Here is a 19,199-nt window from a genome sequence, read left to right as displayed (position 1 = left end):
AATAAAAATGAACGAGAGCTGAAGATTCCAATGATTTTAACGTGAAAAGGTATTTGTTGTACAAAGGAAGTGATAAATAAATTATGAAATTTTTTTTCAGTAAGTGACTAAAAAATTGTCCTAACAGGATTTCAAAAACGTGGCGAACTGAAATTGATCTTTTTTTTCTTTTTTTTGAAAAAGAGAAGGAAAAGAGGGGGGTGAGACAAAACTTAAGATTACGTTATTCTTAGTGAAAAGAAAATTGTTTGGAAAAGTTTCAGGACAAATAGTTTTAAAAAGGACCATCTGTGCACAGGCCACTTGATTTTTCTGACATTGAAAGATTCGCCGTGAAAAATACTAAAGTTGTCGTCGCAATTCCCAGATTAGCATATGAGCTTTACTCATTTATTTTCTTCCCAGCTATTGATGGGTTTTCAACGGGTCACATTCCCTCAGTGATTTGATCAAGACGCGAAAGTGGATAAACATAGGTCCAATTTTATTTCCAACTTGATGAGAAATTTAGCTTTAATTTATACTATATGATATGGAGATAACATTTAACATAATTTATACCATATACAATATTAAACATTAATAATTTATACTAGACTAATTTATATTCCAATAGCTGCCTAGAACTTTCGTTACTTTTAATAGTTTATATTCAATATATTTCAGACAGCGTTAGATTTTTTATTTATTAAATTTTTGAAAATAGGGCACCTAAACTTCCTTCGTTATTTTCAATAATTCGAAGTAAATGCAATAAGTGAATAAAAACAAATGCGGCACGTAAACATATCTTTATAGAAATTTTAGGACATTTTATACATTTAAATTCACGATTAACATCAGTTTTAAAGGATATTGAAATTAACTTTAAAAATTATTTTGATTTTATATTAAATTTACTGCGATCTAAACCAAAGATAAACCTTAAAAATATTCCATAAATTTACAGGATTTGCAAACTCAAAACACTTATAATTTTTGAAATTTTATTTTTCTGAGAGATTAGGTCTATTTCAGCATGTTATAAGCAATTTCGATAAACCCGTTCTTAAAACACTAGGGTTATTCGAGCGTATAATAAAGCAAACTACATTCTCTTAGTATCTATCGAATATTATGTATTCGACAAAAGTCATCCACAAAGTTATTTGCATATAAAACTTATTTGCAAAAAGTTATGCAAAATCCTTAATTCTTCCAAATAATATTCAAACTAAAATAGTAAAATCTACGTGAAAAATTTAAAAACCCAATATTTTCATAAGTTAAAAGAAATTAGATTCTATAAAGTGAAATACCAAGAAATCATTTCCATTTAATGGTTTTTAAACACTATTTTCGTATTCTTTAAAAACATAAACTATTCTTGAAGAAGTTAAAGATTTAGCGTTAGAACAATACTAAAAAGAGTATAAAATTATTAAAAGCTTTGTTTCACACAAAATCTACGAAATTACAGTTAAGACTGCTTCATTTAATTTAGCATAATTTTTAGCACTAAGGAATAGTTAAATATACTCCAAAAAAACACGAGATATTTTTAAAAATGGCCTTTGGAACTATGATCCAGAAATTTAAATTCAGATTCGTAAAAATTCAAAAATGATTTTTGTGTTAAAACATCGAATTTTCAAAAATCAGAAAATTTTTCAAAATCCTAAATTCAAAGTGTAATAGCATTTTTCACGAAAGAAAAATTTCTAACCTCTGTTTGCATTTGTAACGTTTAATATTTTTATCAAACAATTAGGTTTTGCTGCTAAAATAAATAAATTTTTAAATCTTTACATTTGAATTAATAATGCAATGTTAAAGACACTTAGTATATTTAAAAAGTGATTAGTTTTTTTACAATATAATTGGAATTAACGTATGCTGATATACTTTGCTTTTCAATATAAAGAACATTTTGCATTTGTAAACCAGATCATTTTAAGTGCCATAAAACTTTTGTTTTCTACCATGGCGAGTAAACTGGTTTTGAGTGGATTTTAAGTAAATTTTTGTAATTTTTCTTCTAAATTTAGCACGAACTCTTATTTCCGGAAGAAACCTAAAGTATGTATAAAAAGAGCATTGGTTATAGTCATCCTACAACGTAACCCAACAAAAACTTGTTCTTATTTAATAAAAGACTAAAAGTAAACTAAAGGTAAATTTTATTTCTGTCCAAGACAAATTACAAACTTTTACAAATTTAGCATTTTAAAGTATCAAAGCAATAATTCAATACAAAATACTGAAAACATTCGCCACTAAATCTATTTCATAAAGAAATTTAAACCAATATTACATTTACTATTTTGTTTCTACACAGCTGGAGATTTATAAATGGCTAATTATATAAGTTAACGTTATTGTTTATTTAACTATTTTATCTGAAACTATTGTAATAAAATTTTTGAACATGTGATTGCAACATTCTTATATAACGATACTTAAAAATTTATGAAACTTCACTTTTAAAATTTTGTTCAGTTAAGTTTAGCTAAAAGTTTAAATTTTGTTTCGCGGTTTTGAATTTTTATCTAATCTCATTTAATTAAAGCCAAAATTGAAGGAATCATTTTGAAAAAGGGGTTTCTTCAATGGATCCAAATTGAAGAAGACCCTTTTACAAAATGACAGATTCAATCTTAGGTTTAAGCTACAATAAAATTTAGAATTTTAAACTGAAATAAATTTAAGAAAAATATAAATTAACGTAGTGAGTATAATTTTTAAGAGTGTTTTACTATTACTATTAAAAAAAGGTCTAGTTTTCAAATGTAGAAAGTTACAGAACAAATAAAACTGCATTGTATTACACAATTTTAAATTTATAATTAAGATATCGGAAAATTTATTAATCCAGAAAACAAAATGATTAATTTAGAAAATTATGTTTATAATATTTTGATAACTGGTTTAAAATTTAGTATCTTTGAAAATTCTAAAAAGATTATAAACTTGTTCAGCGACCTTTAGTTTAATATGAAACAAACTACAGGATAAGCCAGTATTAATCTTTTAAAATAAATTTATACTAGGAGCATTTTTAGTGGCGAAATGTGTACAAAAAGAGTGCTTTAAAACTAATATTCAAGACACATTACTCACCAAATACTTATATATATGCACAATATTATCGTTGACATCAACATTAAATATAAATTGAATTTCATACTATTGTAATTCAATACATTTGTTATTAAATTCACATTGTTTTAAAATAAAACTAATTTAAGAATACAGTTTGAGTCATGTCATCTAACTGATACAAGATATTTAAGAAAAACATTTAGCTTTAGGGTAATAAGAATTAAGATTTCGAAACAAAATTTCAATTCAAATTTCGTTACTTTTAACACAAGTTTAAAGCGAATAAGAAACTAAAATTATTGGTAAATTGTACTTTTAATACATGGAAAAAGGTAAATTTAGTTGTAAACATTTCAATTAAATTTTTGCTCATAAAAAGTTCGCATAAAATTTGCTTATTACACTTAAACCTTTTATTTATTTGAAAGACTTATGTAGAATTGAAAGTTTAGAAAACTATTAAATGCAAATACTGTTAAATTACTCCAAATTTAGAAAAGTTTTGCCCTAAGACACTCCGGAAATTTGTTTATCGATTATTAGCACTTAAAGATTAATAAAAGTCTGAGTCGAAACTTATCTGCATCAAAATAAATGTTGAAAATGGCAACTAAAAATATATAAACTGCAGAAGCGAACATTTAAAGACTTGGAAAGTTAGAGTTGCATTATAAATATTGGTATAAAATTTTCATCGATCGCAAATCTAAGAATTCTAAGTTTCAAATTCAGAACGATACAAAGTTTTCAGCGTTTAGTTTAAGATCTTCCATCAAAGGCAGCCCTCATCAACATAACGCTTAGATCACTTCTTTTAAAAGATTTTTAAGAGATTCTATCACTGTCTTAATGAGTTGTCTAGTTCTAATAAGCACTTTTAAAGCGCTGGGGGATTTTTCAGGGCACGAACCTGCGAAACTTAAATTCCAGTCCAGGACCTTACTGTACTCCACCCAACCCTTTAAAATTTTATTCATGACCTAGTTTAAAAGCTTCTATGTTTTCGGCTGTAAGTGCTAGAGTTCCTCGGAGATTTCAGGTCACGAACATCCGAATCGGTGTCAATTCTACCAATCTCTACCAATTCGACCTCCACACTTGTAGAGTGGTTTTGGAATTTTTAGTTTTACACACGTTTACCTGTGTTGTAAAGCTATGTCCCTAGATAGAGTTTCCGATAGATCTGACTTATGGGGCGTAAACAGTTGAATTATTCTAAATGAGCTTAACTTCTCGAAGAAAAAAACAAGGAGTAATTACTGAACTAGGCCAATTGGAGTTCATTATCAAATATAATACATCGGACTGATCGTTTTCTAGAGTTTTCTTTTAAAAGCTGGTCTATACAAGTTAGTTTTTTGTAAAGTTTCAAAAATTAAGAAATTTTAAACTGTCTCTGTCAAAGTTCATGTTTAATAGTAATATTAAAGTAAAAGATTATTTTTCCTTCAATGTAACTTCAACTCTAAATCAAATTATCAATAGTTTTATTATAAACTTGGGAGTCTTACCTTTATTAAAAATCGCAACACACATTTGCCCTCTTATCATAACTATAAAAACACTTCAGGCATCCAGATTTCCCCTCTAGAGTTGTTTTAATATGTGTACGAACAAATAATTTCTGAAAATTTTCATATTTGAAATTTTTTTAATTTAAACACTTCGGTTTTATAAAATGCTCCGTCTAATCAAGTTAAAATTTCTTAAACTGGAAAATTTAAAAAGGGTTTAGTTAATAATCGAATTCTTTTTAAACTTTTGGTTTAAAAGTATTGCGCATATTGACTGGAGCTTTGATTTCGTTACAAATAGGCTTTTATTGGCTCGAAAGATCGTATAATGAGATTTGAGGGGCAGCAGATGCAAAACTATATGTTAATTGAGCAACTTTTTGCATGACTTCTGCCTTAAAGTTTATGTAATTTTAGACAAATCTGGGGCTGTCATTGAAAACAAATCTCTTCATATTTAATTTCCATTTAAAGTATTTATCAAAAGAGTTTCTTTTACATTTCAGATTCTATAAAATATTCATGTCAAAAACAAAACTAGAAGAAAATTAAGTCTGGCTGGAACTAAATGGAAACCTGGTTTTCTAGGTAAAATGGACTTAATGGTTTGAATGAAGCAATAGTTATAAAGTTCTCTCAAATGTAATAAGCGCAATTCGTAAGTTTTAAATTTATAATAATTGCCATTAAAATGACCTTTTTACAGTGTTTGAAAGTTGGTTTTTACTTTAAAGAACTTGCTGCGACCTTTGAAACAAAAATTCTTTAAAAATTTAGTAATTCAAAAATTTGATTTTTATTAAAAAATAAAATTTCCGGTTAAGTTATGAATTTTTCAGCTCAATTTCTATTCAGTCCAGTCCCAATTATAATTTTACTTTGATTCCAAAAGATGTTTAGTCTTGTATTCTATTCTTATTCTACTACTGAAGCAGCGAATTAGTGTTATGGTTAATGTTAAGGTATGTTACGTGATTATTGAACAGTTAGTCATTATCTGGCTACTCCAGCAGCAAATAAGAATCATTAAAACTCACAAATTTGTGACACTTTAAATGTAATTTATCTATTTAATATTAGTAATTTGACTGGACTAAATAGAGTGTTACTTTTACAATAGACGCCCGGTGGCTGAGCGGTAGCGCTTCGCGCTGTCGTGCCACAGGTCCCTGGTTCGATCCTCGGGCCGGGCAAGGTTCACTCAGCCTTTCATCCCTTCAGTGGGTCGATAAAATGAGTACCAAGCATGCTTGGGAACTAACACTGGGGGGTTCCGCGTTCGGCTGACCACCTGACCGGAACATATGCCCCTGCACCCCAGAGCCCACGGTCAAGAAAACTGAGATGGGCACAGTCGGCCCTGGCCCTCTTAATGGGCTGTCGCGCCACTGAGTTAGTTAGTTTTTTTTTAGTTACTTTTACAATATTAGCTACTTGCTAGAATAAAATTTTGATATTAGCTTTCAACTACGTTGAAAATTGAGATAAGTAAGCATTTTTATGGAAAAAAAAACTTATTAAATTTTTCAACTGCAATTACACCAATATTATAAAAATCTTTAAATTTAAGCTAAATCACGCAGGAACAATTCTTTAGAAGTACATTTTTGAATTTGTTTTCTCAACTCATTTTAATTAGAGCACGTAGACTATTAAAAGCTTTTAATTATATAATTAAGCTTAAAAGTAAAAATCCTATTTAGGTTTTTACATTCATATAGTCCCCCCCCCTCACTTCCGCCTTAGGGTTTTTAGAATTTAGTAAAATAAAGAGTCCTAAGTCCATTTTTTTCCTAACTGAAAAGCAGGTTTACTGTGAAAGCAGAAAAATTTTATGTTTTATAAATGCCCTAAAACTGTTCAATTAAAAATTCGTTCTATAAACTTGGTACCGAAGGACGTAAATATAAGTCCAGTTTCTGTAAGATCAAAATCAGATACTTCTGAATTATTAAATATAACTTTAAAAGTATTTTTAGTGTGTTTTGTGCATCTATAAAAATACCAAAATTTCCAGCAAAAACTTTGAGAATTGCTTGACATTTTAAATTTAATTATTAATTGAATTAATTGTTTTCTGAATCACACCCTTTAACTTAAAATTGAATCTCATGAAGAAAAAAAACGCTAATAAAGAATTACAATGAATGTTTTTATTTGAAAGCACTCATATTTATTACTTTCACAATAAGAATGCTAGTTTCTTCTAATTTTTGTGTCAACAATCTAAATTTGGATAAGTTTGGCGAAATTAACACTTAATTAAGCAATTCGGAAGATTGAGTGATCGTCCGATGTTTTAAATTATAATAGCGCAAAGGATAACTTGAAAGACAAAATATCTGAGCAGAGTTAAAATCTTACATTCTTCTCGATAACTTCATAAAACGTCTCACAACATCTTAAATCAGAATTTAAAAATCGGGTAAGGAAAGAAGTTCTTCACAAATTTTGCTATTTGATGAGGAAATTAGCGTACTTAGAGATTGTCTTTATATGCCCTATATTTTTATTATAAAATGATATTTTTGCATCTAACAGTATTTGCTTTTACCAATATTTATTGGAATCTTGTAATTTGACACATTAAAGAAAATGTTTAAAAATAAAAAGTTAAAATTTATGAACATCTGTTTGCTCTTTGACTTTCTATAGAGTTTAGGAATATTGGTCAAAATTGAACTGAAATGCTTTTAATTATATCTTGCTTAAAAAGAATTCTTAAGGCTATTTATAAGAAAAGTAAGACTGAAACTAATATCAACGATCTAAAATTTCTGCATAAGTCAAGATTAACATGTGTAGGCAATTAATGCGTAAAGTGTTCAAATTAGGAACATTCCACTTAATATAAAAAGAGTTCTTGACCTGTATAGAGTTCTATTTCAATTTCATCAGGCATCCGATGAGCAATAGTAAGGCTGCTCTTTCATTCCATGCTGTGAAATTCAGGCATCCGGTGAGCAATAGTAAGGCTGCTCTTTCATTCCATGCTGTAAAATTCAGGCATCCGATGAGCAATAGTAAGGCTGCTCTTTCATTCCATGCTGTGAAATTCAGGCATCCGGTGAGCAATAGTAAGGCTGCTCTTTCATTCCATGCTGTGAAATTCAGGCATCCGATGAGCAATAGTCAGGATGCTCTTTCATTCCATGCTGTGAAATTCAGGCATCCGATGAGCAATAGTCAGGCTGCTCTTTCATTCCATGCTGTGAAATTCAGGCATCCGATGAGCAATAGTCAGGCTGCAATTAAATATTAACTATAATTACTGGGCCGTAAACCACTTACATTAGTAAACGGATACATTGAAAGTGATTTTTAAAAAAATTGAAATTTTCAGTTTAAAATGTTACGGTAAGCATTGTACGGATTTTCAACAGCCCACTAAATTAAACCATTTTGATTGGAAGAAAAAGGAAGCTGCTTAAAAAATATTTTTTCAAGCAGATTGTTTTTAAATTTCAGATTAATTTTATTTTACACGAAAAAAACGACCCAGTTAAAAGGTATTTTGTTTGACGATTCAGTTGCTTAGCAACCAGGAGGCACTCGTCCATTACTTAGCATTGGAGAGGAATTTTATAAATTTTGCCACTTAACAAATTAAAAAAGCTTTCCTTAAACACCGCCGAAAATCTTAATTCACAGAAGCTTTTCTAATGATACAAATTTTAAGCGAAGAATTAATCAGATCATAAAATTCACGAAACCCAACCCATTTTCTGATCTCATAAGTTGCTCTTTATTACACAATGTTCTAAAAACGTCACATTGTCTGCTTATTCTTACTAGCCAGAAAAATCACATGGTTTCTCAAGATTAAGATTTCTTTAGTTATCAAGATCATAATTAAAAAATTTTTGCAAATTCCATGTTATTCTGTTTCTATATATGTATAATCCTTTCTTAATAGTGTTTCAAAATGCTATGCGCTTAAACATTTCGTCAAAGTTATGATCCTTTATGAAGTAATTTTATATTAATATACTAAACATTTTATGAAAATATTTATAAATATCAGTTTTACAATTTTTAAAGTCAATTACGATATTTACGTTATAGAAAGTTATTTAAAACTTTCAAAACATGCTGTTAAAATAGTGAGACATTCTTGACTAGCAGCACTACGAGTACTTAGTACCAAATAATCTACCCGAAAATTTAATAGGAATTTAAAAAGTCTTGCATGTTGCAAGAGTAAAAGGTAAAAAACTGATTAAAGTTCTATCCCAAACAGAATCAGGAACTAAATCAAAGGATACATTAAAAACCTTTGATCTTTTAATTTTAATAAATTGAAATTCTCTTATTAATAACTGGTGTTTTGGAAGACGAAGGCTGCAAATGGAAGTTTTGCTAAAAGTGTAAGACAAATCCGTACAAGGTTCTAAAATTTTCAGTCAAATAAAGAGTATTCACGTTTATTTAAAAAGCTTTAAAAAGTTGATAACACATTAAAAATATCGATTTTTTAATACTCCATAGAGCCTATAAAAATTTAAAAGTTTTACGATATAAGAATCAAAGTTCAATAAAATAAGGATTACGATTAGTATTTAATCTCTATGTATAAAGCTTCAAACAAAGCTCTTGTCGAGAAATACTTTTAGTCAAGACTGACATCTGATTCCACATTTGTAGGATAATTTGTATAAATTAAAGGGTTTTGACGTGTATGCATATCGGACCAAATTACTGAAGTGCGTATGACTTAATCTGCCATGCAAAAGAAAAACCGATGTAAATTAAAAAGAAATTCAAAATTTATACATTTGGCATTTTTGCATGATAAGCTACTTATTGCAAATGATTCTCCTTGAAATTAAATTTAGTTTTATCAGTTCTTCAAATTCTATTTTAGGGTTCAAAGCATTAGCAATAGAAGGTAGCTTTCAAGCGAATTTTATCGAAGTCTACAAAAGATACTCACTCTGTTTTTACATTCGAACCGTAGTATTCTCGTGTAAAATAAAAAATTTCTTTTAAACCATCAGAACTCTGTATTTCTAAAAATTTCATTTATAGTAGATAGAACTGCTAGTATTGAGGATTGAGGGGCCGCAATAAAAGTCGCGGCCCGAAACCAACTACATAAGAAAGCCGTGACTTTGAAGACTTGATTTGCTGAGAAATAGCGCAAATAATTAGCACGGCCAGTACCACCCCTGCTAATTGCTTTCGTTTTGTATCTTATTTGGCTAGTTTCCAACAACCTTTGCTAAACATTTAATTTTTTTTAATTAAAAAATAGATAGTTCCTTTTCGTAATATATAGGACCAGTAGTATATTTACGTATGTATTTATCCTGACTTATTTTAAAAAAAATCATTGCTTTAAATCTGATTCCTGTGGAAGATTTGTAAAATGAAATGCCGCATTTAATGGCACGGCAAAAAGTTTGCGTGTAACCCCAAAAATGGCAGCAACTGCTAAGTGACATCAAGTTCGGCGAGTTAGTACACCAGTTTTCAGCGTGGTTAAAAGATTAGAATCTGGTGGAAATTGAAGTTAAAAATCTACCAAACAGTAGAAACTCTTAATCATTTTATCTGAGAATTTCAAAGAAATACTGGTGAGAATATAGTTTGCAGAAAAACACTATCATAGAACAAAAGGGGGATACATTAAAAATATCGTATTCTAACTTAAAATCCTAGACTGCGAACTAGAAAACAATGAATCTTCAAGTAATTTAAAATTTCGCGAGTCTGACAAAAGCAAGAACGAAACTTAGACATCAGCCGAAATCTAAAACTTGAAATGAAAAAATTTAGCTTTTATTGAAGAGGTTTTAATTTGTTTTTATGTACTTAAAAATGCTGTTTAATAAATTGCTTTTTAACTGTGTTTTTCTTCCCAATTGTACTAAATCTCAGTTTTAATTCATTGGCAATTCTGTTAGTTTAGACCCAGACCACTCTGTTGTTCCCTCCGATTAAACCATTTGTAGACAATGTTATTGAACCAAGAGTATGACAATACAGATAGAAGTTTGTTGGGCGAACATAATACACAGAATAATTTTACATCATGTTATTTTCAATGACAAATCTGTAGAATCGATTTGAATAATAAAATTTCGGAAAAAAGCTCAACGTTTCATTTCTGACTAACTATTTGAACGCTGTTGCTTAAATTTTATATGTTTTGGGCGTTAATTTGTCTTACAATTTAAAATTTTAGACTACAAAATTAAAAATTTGCTTGGAACTATCTTCGGTAAAATAAGTTTCCTCAATGAGTGAGTCACGATATTTGAGTGGATCGACAGATGCATAAAAAAATTCAGACCAGAAACAAAATTTTTAAAGTTCTTAAGTCTCAAAACAAAAAAACCACAAATCCTGATTTTACAACTAAAAATACCTTTTAGCAGCGAATATTAGTTTCTACATAAATTCATAGCAGTGTTGAAGACAACCAACATGCTACATATAGTTCATAATCCAAAGTGTATCGACGTTCGAAAACAAGAATATTTAATGTATTGTGTGAATAACCGAGAGAGAATAATGTCTACCATTATAAAAATTTCAGATTTATAGACATTTAGATTATTGGACCCTATAAATTCCTGAAAGCTATAGATTCGATATTATTGTGAAAAAAGTTTCTTTATAAGATTGTTTATGCTTTACACATCTAATTTAGAGAAATAGTACATCAGTTTTTACACTGTACGCTGATTTCTTTTAGTACTCCACCAAAACAAATTGCGTTTTTGCGAAGAAATTCTTAAAGTTTAACGTTTACAAATGCTTAGTTTCGAAGAGTAAAAATATTTAAAGATTAAAACAAATCTTCATTAATAGAAACACAAGAAAATAAAAATACTCACTTTTGCTTTCTTGGAGATTCCACAAACATCAGCAGTTTTATAGGCAGGAAAAGAGAAGAAATTCCATTCTTGATTACACAAATCCAGTCAGAAATCAGCACCTGAATGAAGCAACAAAGAGTAACGTTACTTTTAAAGAAACTAGTCGCCAATATATACAAGACATTGATTAAAAAATATATTGGAGAATCGTAAAGGAGAATAGCAGGTGAACTTTGCATCAAGTTTAGAAAAATTTAAGTAGATTGCAAATTCAATATGGATATATATTTTGTGGGCAGTAAAATTTATTCATAGTGGTCAGGAAACTAAAATAGATGCTGCTTTTTAAACCCACTGGAACCAGAAAGCAGGGAAGGCCGCGGTTAAGAAGGACCGACTCGGTGGAGTGATTTTCTTACAATTAATGAAAAGAATGCAGATCCAAGATAAATCGGAAGTCATTATGGAGAAATCCTCAGAGGAAGGCATTGGCCCACATTGGGCTGTCTGGCCAATTATGATGATGATTATGGTTAGGAAAATAGAGAAATTTCTTCCAAGTCAACGTTTTAATTATTATTTGAGTACACTAGCAAATTTGAAAGTGTCCAAAATTTCGCAACAAGACACATTTTTTTGGGTTATATAATAACTATATATTTTGCTTATATCATCGAGAAAAACATAAAACGATGATAGCCGGAGAGCACAAATTTGAAAATTTAATTTAAAAATTTGAATAGGAATCAGAAAGCGGTCGGAATTTACAACAAACTATCGCTTAGCCATTATATTTGAGATAGTTATAACCAGGAAACTATTGAATAAACTGATGAGCAGGTCTGAAATGGTTCGTAGGGGGAGTTCCTGTTAAGGTAGGAGTGTTCACAATACGTACGGGTCACCAATGTGGAGAGTAAGTAGTTAACAACAATGTCAACTGTCAGGTACGAAAAGGTACCACAACATAGAGTAAACATGTCTTGTATACTAGTGAATTGGATTTATATTTTTTTAGTGGTAGATACACTACAAGTTTCAATTGTAAGATTCCAAATAAGAAGGAAAATTACTAGAAACCAAATGATATGCGATCTCTAGCAAAGATCTACTTTGTATTAATTTATATTTTAATTAGAACAATTCCAACATTCCAAACATTTCTAAACATTTTGCATGTAAAATAAGGAATCAAAACTCTGCAGCATGAAAGAAAATGCAACATAAGAGTTTAATAAGTCAAATTTTCAATAAAAAGAACAATTTTAGTTCACTACAAAAACTCTGGCGTAAATTCAGAGTTCGATCTAATAACAAGAATTCGAATGCATTTATTTAAATTATCTTTCAATTCAAAATGGCAGATTTTGGACGCTTATCATGTTTACCTTTTACCGAACAACAAATTTTGGTTGAAAATTTCGAATCAAACATTATACATGAAGCAAGAAATTAGCTAATGAAACATTAGACAAAACTTTTTAAATGATACTTTATACACTTATTGTTTAAGGAGTAGTGGTTACTTAATGTTTACAAGCAATTAGTTTTACATTTGAAGAAGGCATGTAAAATGTGTTACATTAGTTTTACTAGACTTAACGCTACACCGGAAAAGGTTATCCAAGCGAATATTACGTACACATTTTATACAACGTGTCTGGATGCTTTAAGCATCTAAATGCTATTTAAAAATCCTTGTTTAAAAGAATTAAAAATTTAGTGAAATTTGTTTCATTTGAAATTAAAATTATTTATTTTAGAGTTACTGAGACTTTTTCAACGACTATGAGGTTGATATGAATATGAACTTTTTATTTTAAAATAATTTTATACAAAAAATATTGCTGATTATGTAAGAATGAAAGTAAACTTACCTGTTAATATTGAACCAACAACAGAAGGTATATCCCACAATTTCAACTTTCTACGAGCATAAATACGTGGCTAAAGAACGATTCCTTCGGTGTTGTTGTAGAACTGGTCATCTGAGACCTAAATATCCCATGACGGGAACACACATATGAAAGATTGGGTAAAGAACGAGAGCGAGTGTTGCTCTTTTTATATAAGAGAGTGGATGCTTGGGATCGCATCCGACTGTTCATTTTTGTCACAAAAACCATTTTTCTCTTCAGCTGCCTCTTTGACCGGAAAGGACTTTTCTATTTCTGATGGGTTCTCACAGTGGACTGATCATTAAGACACGATTCCCAGCATATCATCGAAGTCAAGCATCACTGGCTGCGGTCAGTGTGCGGGTGGGTGACCCACTTGGATCAGTTTGTGCTGTATGGGTCCTCAGTAAACTGTTCCGCCGTAGCGTGCGTCGAGCTAACCAAGCAGTGTCGCCATTCCCTCTACAAAAGATTAAAATAGTGTTAGCATGTCTTCGGATCATCGTCAAGGATGTTTCCCAGACCGTCGCCAATAACCCATTGTGCAGCTCAAATGCAACGTAGATGAACAACAACAGTATTAAGATAGAGATACGTTCAAAATTGATACATCACTGTATAGTATAAAAAAATTTATATCGTTTTGAATTAAGTAATTTTAGATGGCAAAACTCGAAATTGCAAGCAATTTTTTTTGAAAAATTAAAATTCAAATATTCGAATATAATTTTTGAAAAATTAAAATTTAAAATTAAGGTTTTCTTTAAATATTCTACCACAATTCGGCTGTTTGAGCATTATTCCATCTATCGAATATTTTTCCAACCAACTTCCTTTTGCTTTCAATATTCGAACCCACTCTCTTTTTTATCAGTACTCGAATCGGATATCATTTGAAGAGCTTTCAAGCCCACTCTCTTTTGAACAATTCTCCAACCCGCAATCTTTCTTATCGGTACTTGAACCCTCTATCATTTAATCAGTACTCGAACTCATTTTTTTTAATCGGTACTAGAACCACTGATTTTTACCAGTTCTCGAACTCGCTATCATTCGTTCAATACTGGTTTCTGCTATGATTTGATCATTACTTGAATCTACTATCTTTTATCGGTACAACGGAGGAGGTGGCACACCCTCTGAAGGTCGGTGAACACAACTCCAACAGGGTGCCGTGTGATGCATATAAGGAAATAAAAATACATAGAAATAAAAAAATTGGAAAAATGAAATTTTAAAAAACTGAAATTTTTTAAATGTTAGATTGTAATTTTTTTTCAAAGCATTTAAAATACTTAAAAAAAAATTTTTATTGCCTCATTACAATTTATTCATTTATATATATATTTTTTTTAAGAAACGAAGGCAAAAAAATTGTCCTGCAGTGGACTAATCTTTGAGACACGGCTCCCAGTAGATCACCGAAGTCATGCATCACTGGCTGCGGTCAGTTTGCGGGTGGGTGACCACTTGGATCAGTCTGCGTTGGGACAGAGGGTGTGTGGTATGGATCCTCGTTAAAATGTTCTATCGTAAAGTGCTCGTCTTCGCGTGCAGGTCGTCGGGATACCGAAGCGGGTGTGCCATCCCCTCTGCACATGATCAAAATGGTTTTCCATACAGTCGCCAATAGCCCATTGTGCAACTCCAGTGCGACGTAAATGAATTACAAAAAAATTTAATATACTGTTTCCCCAAAAGAAAGTAAGGTTACATGAGGTCGCAAGTTAACTGGACACATCGGGATCTGTTCTGAGTCTATCTCTGCATGTTTTATTTGTCTTACAGAGGTAATTATCGTAAGACACGGTTCCCAGTAGATCACCGAAGTCTTGCATTTCTGGCAGCGGTTATTGAGAGGAGGGGGTGAAAACTGCCCGTGGAGGGACCGAGAGTGTGCGGCATCGGTCCTCGTTGAACTGTTCTACTGTAGAGTGCTCGATTGCAACAAGTTAAAAGACATTTTGCCAAACTTGTGGATAAAAGTATTTTGTTAACAACCCCATTACATGTTTTGCACCGTTCTTTTAGCAAAGTAAAAGCTACGAAAACCTATTTAAGATCTACAAAGGCACAAGTGAGTTCTTAAATAATAATTTCTATCAGAAAAACAATTGATTTTGAAGAGTCTATAAAACTATTTACGTCTGCTAAAGTACGAAAAAATACATTTTAATGTTCATGCTTATATGTATTCATGTCATAAAAGATTACATTCATTAAAAATATTACTTTTAATGGAGTATTTAATATTTGAGTATTTGAGGTGATAATCTTCATTCATTAAACTGAAAGATTTCTTTTTTTTAAAACCTTGAAATCGTTCATCGTTATTCATTTTCATCGTTATTCATTTTCATCATGTGTTTCTTAAATCACCATTCAGGGTTGATTTCAATTTTCTAACTATCTGGTAGTAATATTGTAATTTAAAATATAAAAAGCAATTTTATACAGCGTTATGACGACAACTTATTTACTAAAAACAAAAGCAGATTTTCTACTAAAAAGCCAAGTAAAAAAAACTCTTAAAATCTGGTATTTAATAAAATTTTGGTAGTTTTTGTTATTATTTTTGTGGATTCTATATGGAATAAATTCTGAATCCGATAAATGATTTTTCTTTAAATACTTACAACTGTGGTATTAATATTTTATAAAAACTTTTATCAGTTTTTTTAAACTTATTCAATCCTAACTATGCAAACCGTTAACAAATCGAAAAACTGAATTAGATTTATTGTTCATTCTATTGATATTTATTTATTTACAAATCAGTTTTTTGTACATAAACTATTTGTATCTGTCAAATTGTTACGTAAGCTGATTTCTCAAAAGACTGAGTACTCTGTAATTACTTTTAAGTAAACATAGTTTTAAGCAGTATATAAAAATTTCTCAAACATTTCATTGCAAAATTTGCTAATATTTTCAGAGGCATTTATAGCATCAGATATATTTAACAAAGATTCCCAAATATTGTGTATTAATATTTCTAAGCATTTATTTCATACTGCAATGATTATTTTTCAGGTTATTTTATATATTGTACATTGATTGTTTCACTCACTATTTTACAGGTATTAATATTGAATGTTTATCAAAGTGCTACTCAAAATTAATGACTGATGATTGTGTTATCAGGACCAGATCTAGAAATCAGGGAATCTCCACTTGTTCTAACTTTAAACCAAATTTACTTGTTATTTATTTACAAAATGCCCTTAAGTTACGTATTACATAAGTGAATAGTAAATATTAGTAAATTTGCGGTTATATTTCTTTTAATTTTTGCTAACTCATAATTGTAATAACAATAAAAATTCTTTAAAAAAATATCTCTATCATTTAATGATGAGGGTCCTTATGAGTGTTGCCAAAAAAATGCGTCAATATTCACCCCAAAGTAGTTTTTGTCTGACGCTAGATTACTTCAAAAGAGAGTAATCTAAATTTTTCTTTTAATCACAGCGATAGTTTTGTCATCAGTCATTTTTATTTTCGGTTCCACTTTGCACCCCTGATAAATATTCAAATGCACATCAAAATAAATATATATAAGATATTTGGGATATAATGATAGAATATTTGATATGCATTAAAGAAATATTTGTAAAATATTGTGATCATTAAGTGTCATTAAGTGATAGATCTTAATAACTGGAAGATCTTAATAATGATATTCGTGTGATGTTTAAAAATGTCGGACGCAATATAATATTACAAAAATATGGGAAAATATTATCTTGGAAATTTTTCCAATATTAATGAAGATAGCCGTCTTCACGATATTTATATGATATTTCAAAACATCAGACGCTGTTTAAGACTGTGCTTAATGAACTGATGAATACCAAACTTATGTACTTTCACAAAAGATATTTTCGGAATCAACAATGTTGATGCATTTTAGATATTTTCCAGTTGTCGGCTACAGTATAGGACGTTAAAATCTAAGTAGAGTTGCATAAATAATAATTAGATTTCAATTTTTAAACTCTTATGAGCTGTATTAAGTAATTTTATAATTTCTAGACAGTCAGTTTCCAATGAGTCTCAATATTGACTGTTTGTCAGACATCATTAACAAACTAAATTGAATCAATGATTGTATAGTAAAAATAAGTCTTAGAGGTAATTCTAAACTTTAGTGTTACTGAATACACCACCAACATTTTTTACTACACTAGAAACACTAAAACCAATTTTTGGGTTAAGATAATGTTTGTTGTTGTTGTTGACCGTATGCCTATTTAGGCAGAAGGGTGCAATCTATGGCCCAGAATTCGACTTCTGCCACACCCATATGTCACACCAGTTTACGGGACGGACCCATTCATACATCCATTCATTCATCCACAGATCGTAATTTTGACCTGAATCAGAGAACGATCGATCTCTAATACAGTACCCCCAGAGGTATTGATTTGTTATGGGAACATGGAAGACTTTACGACTCGACAGATTTAACGTGCACCAGTCACCATTTACTATACACGGGCCATTTAGTTTTCGACAGACAGGGCTCGAACCCACGAAATCTCAGACATGAGCCCAGCCCCCTATTTACCAGGCTATCCCGGCAAGATAATGTTTTGAGAGCAGAATAATCGAAGAACTCGACTCTTTGCATATTGATAGTCGAGATACTTTTTGCATCTACCTTTACATCTGTGGGTAGTTGTAAAACTCAGAATTTCCATGAGCAGATGTAAAAACTCATAATTGTAAAGTGCGAAAAAAATCAGAACACGACGAATAACTTTTGATCTATTCATCTGATCTTCTCATACTAGGATTCAATTTGAATAGTTTGTTATGTTAATTAATTGGCGCGGATGATATTTTAAGTCGCGAAATTAGACACAAAAGCATACTTTCTCCTAAATAAACTTTTTTTTTCGACAGATTTGGATTTTCGGCCCTCAAAACATGGGGAACAATCCCAATCTGAAAAAATAGGGGTCTCAATAGCTTGGTAAGAAAAGCGGTCAAAGGTTTGAACGTATTAATGTTAATTTTACTTTTTGAGCATTTCACCATAACTTTTTAAGCGAACGGAACAATTTTTGCTCACAATTATAAAACTTGTTTTTTTAAAGATAGATTCTTGCAATGAATAATTTTTACTAATTATATATATTTTTTTATATTAATTTTTGTCAATAGTCATAAACTTTGAATAGTAAGGTACACAAATATGTACATCACTTAAAAAGATTGTCATTTTATATGGCAAAATAAAATTTCGACAAAATAGGTCCATTAGTTCCTGAAAAAATTAAATTTTAAATGCACAACTTTTCTAAAAAGTTTCAACAACTGCTTTTAAGATACTAGCCATCTTAGATTTTAGGTTAAATTTTTGCATTTTCTCATTGTTTTTTGTTTTAAAAATACTTTTGACTATCGATTATTATTCTTTAGCATATGTCAGAAAAAATGCGAGCTTTTTAGGTGAAGAGAATCTTTACAACATCTATAGATTTTTCTTTTCCAAAAAAATAATGTGGTTTTTAATAATTTAATTTAAACTATAAATTTTTGACCGTTTTTATACTTTTTTAAAATTATTGTTAGAGCAGTTTTAAAGATAGCGCGAAAACTATTTATCAAAAACCTAAAAAAACGGAGAGAAACCATGTTTTAAAAAATACTGTGGAATTGTATTATTTATAAGAAGAAATGAATCCAAAATATTTCTTCTAAAATAAATGAAAAAAATGGAAAAAAATGAATCCAAAATACTTTGCTTTGTGGTGTAACTACCACTACAAATATTAAATACCAATTCACTTGTATATAAGACATGTTAACATGATTCCATCAAGAGGTACCTTTTGACACATGAAGGTTGAGATAGTCGATAATTAAATCCCTTC

General features: G+C 30.0%; 1 long non-coding RNA gene across 1 annotated transcript; it reads right to left on the bottom strand.

Annotated features, from left to right (window-relative positions):
* Positions 1 to 6,012: 6,012 nt before the first annotated feature.
* LOC147806711 (uncharacterized) lies at positions 6,013 to 13,475 on the bottom strand. Its single transcript, XR_015435072.1, has 3 exons — positions 13,297 to 13,475; positions 11,438 to 11,538; positions 6,013 to 7,840 (listed from the first exon to the last, which is right to left on the bottom strand). It is a non-coding gene; the product is annotated as an uncharacterized LOC147806711 (long non-coding RNA).
* Between the last annotated feature and the right edge of the window lie 5,724 nt (positions 13,476 to 19,199).

This window comes from Parasteatoda tepidariorum, chromosome 7 (assembly GCF_982258835.1).
Source record: "Parasteatoda tepidariorum strain Cologne lab strain chromosome 7, Ptep-v5.0, whole genome shotgun sequence".
Lineage (NCBI taxonomy): Eukaryota > Metazoa > Arthropoda > Arachnida > Araneae > Theridiidae > Parasteatoda > Parasteatoda tepidariorum.
Note: the sequence above shows the minus strand (reverse complement) of the source record. Positions and strands in the feature narration are given on the sequence as shown.